The sequence below is a fragment of the Mustelus asterias genome, unplaced genomic scaffold (genome assembly GCF_964213995.1).
Source record: "Mustelus asterias unplaced genomic scaffold, sMusAst1.hap1.1 HAP1_SCAFFOLD_35, whole genome shotgun sequence".
NCBI classification, from domain to species: domain Eukaryota; kingdom Metazoa; phylum Chordata; class Chondrichthyes; order Carcharhiniformes; family Triakidae; genus Mustelus; species Mustelus asterias.
Genome location: NW_027590117.1, coordinates 5,517,948 through 5,520,371, shown reverse-complemented (window position 1 = coordinate 5,520,371; position 2,424 = coordinate 5,517,948). Strand labels below are relative to the sequence as shown.

At 45.1% G+C, this 2,424-nt stretch overlaps 1 non-coding gene across 1 annotated transcript; it reads left to right on the top strand.

The window, feature by feature from the left end:
• Positions 1-226: 226 nt before the first annotated feature.
• Positions 227-319, top strand: trnar-ucg (transfer RNA arginine (anticodon UCG)). Its single transcript has 2 exons — positions 227-263; positions 284-319. It is a non-coding gene; the product is annotated as a tRNA-Arg (tRNA).
• The last annotated feature ends 2,105 nt before the right edge of the window (positions 320-2,424 follow it).

Sequence of the window (2,424 nt, the reverse complement as noted above, 5' to 3'; positions counted from 1 at the left end):
GGAAACCCACGCAGACATGGGGAGAACGGGCAAACTCCACACAAACAGGCAGCCAAGAATGATAGAAGTGGACTTTAGTTTCCGGCCGTTCACAAACTCTGGGGATTCCCCTTCAATTTTTTGGCATCTGGGAATCAGAGAAGCATCCAAAAACGCAACTGAAAATAAATACAATCACGGCAGTTATTCACATGGAGCTAACATTTGGAACGGCACAGCATCTGTTGACCGCGTGGCCTAATGAATAAGGCGTCTGACTTCGGTCGTTCTGTGCGGTGATGATATCAGAAGATTGCAGGTTCGAGTCCTGTCGCGGTCGTTTTATGCAGAAATCTGGTAGAACTAACGGCAAACCGAGATTTCCTTCTTCAGCTGAAAGCTCTGCATTGTCTTGCACACACTGCAGGGCGCTTTCTCTGAATGCATTTCCTTCTCGTTCTGTTCATTAAATTTTCTCATCTCTTTATTTTATTCTCCTCCCAAGAAATCAATATTTTTTGTGTGATCTTAATAAATTATTGATGCTCCCGAATGGAGCAACAGGGTTTGCAGCAAATGGTTTCATAAAATTCTGTGGAGGAAAATCTAATCTCCTCAGGAAGAGGTTTAATAATGAGCTGAGTGAACTGTTTCTGTTTCCAGGGATGAAAGGTGATGGGGCTGGTAATCCAGAGGCTGGCACTAATCTTTGGGGACACGGAGTAAATCCCACCACGGCAGCTGATGAAATTTAAAATCACTATTTAATCAATCTGGAATTGAAAGCTGGTCTCAGTAATGGCGGCCTTGAAACTACAGTCGATTGTTGTAAAATATAATCTGATTCACCGATGCAGAACAGATAAATAAGTCTGGCCTCCTTAACTGGTCTGGCCTACATGTGACTCCAGACCCAGAGTAAGAGGTAAGAGAACTCTTACTCGAGCTCTGAAATGGTCAAACAAGCCATTCTCAGTTGAAGGGGAATTAGGGAAGGGCAACAAATGCTGGTCCTGCAGGCGACACCAACAGCCCATAAAAAGAAGAATAATTGAGTGGAAAGAGAATGGCCTGGTAACGGACTGAGAAACTGGACCCTTCTTCTCCTCCAATAACAAGGCTGAGGAATGGCCTGATGTTGGGATTTAAATCAGTGAAAGATTTTGAAAAAAATCATTTGGATCAAATGGGACCAGAGAAGTGCAGATAAGAATTTATCTCACTCATACATGCCATTGATGGTTGGTAGTTCCAGGGCAATGATGTACATCCGACCAGTGTATCAGCGCATCCTAAGAGTGTGAGGGAAATTCCATCAGTAATACTTCCCCGACATCCTCCAGATTGAAGCGAGGGAGCATTCATGCCGATGACTGGGAGGACCTTGAAAATTGGCGAAACATATCCGCCAATCTGCAGCACACTTTAGTGAGGCAAAATGGCGGCAGAGAAGAAAGTAACAGAGAAGAAAGCTCTGTGGGCCGAGAATGGGCCTGTTCACTCACATGAAGACACAGAGCAGAAACTCACGGCCCTGAATGGATGTCATCCTCGAATCGAGGGACAGACAACGATAACAACTGCTTGTTACAAAAAACCTATCATAAAAAACCACGTCCAACATTCGTATTGTTAAAATTTTCCACTCCCAATAGAATTTGAACAATTCTTGTTTGTTTATCCCTCTCTGGTCTGTGAGCTTCGCTCTACCTGAATGTGCTGACCTCTACCGGCCGCAACTCAGAACTTCAAAAGAGGGAAGACATTCACATCAAGTGAGGGTGTTGCAGGAATGGGTCAATATGAATAATTAATGCTGGGCTGTGATAGGATAGGCCTCGTAATTTAATTGTCAAATCCACGATAGAAATTACTCTTAAATTATCATTGAGTTGGCAGCATTTGCAATTTGCTATCGGCTAAAGCGTTGGAAGTTGGCTCGTTGGCTCGTTGGCTCGTTGGTCTTGGAGTATGATTCTCGCTTGGGGTCGGACTGAATATATCACTGCAGAATACAAGAAGAAACGATTACTCGATTTAAATTTCGGTTGTCCCAAAAAAGATACAGAAGGATACGAGACAGGAAATTTGCCAACAAACTGGAAGTATTTTGGGCGGCACGGTGGCTCAATGGTTAGCACTCCTCCCTCAGCGCCAGGGTCCCAGGTTCAATTCCGGCCTCGGTTCACTGTATGCAGTTTGCACGTTCTCCCCATATCTGTGTGGGTTTCCTCCCGTAACCGAAAGACATGCGGGCTAGGTTGATTGGCCATGTTAATTTGACCCCCGTGTCAGGGGGATCGTCAAGGTAAATGAGGGTTACAGCACCATGGCCTGGGTGGGAATGTGGTCGGTACAGACTCGATGCGCCAAATGGCCTTCTTCTGCGCGGTCGGGATTCTATGATTGGAGACGCTTAGCACAGCTGTATTTCATGGAAAGCTG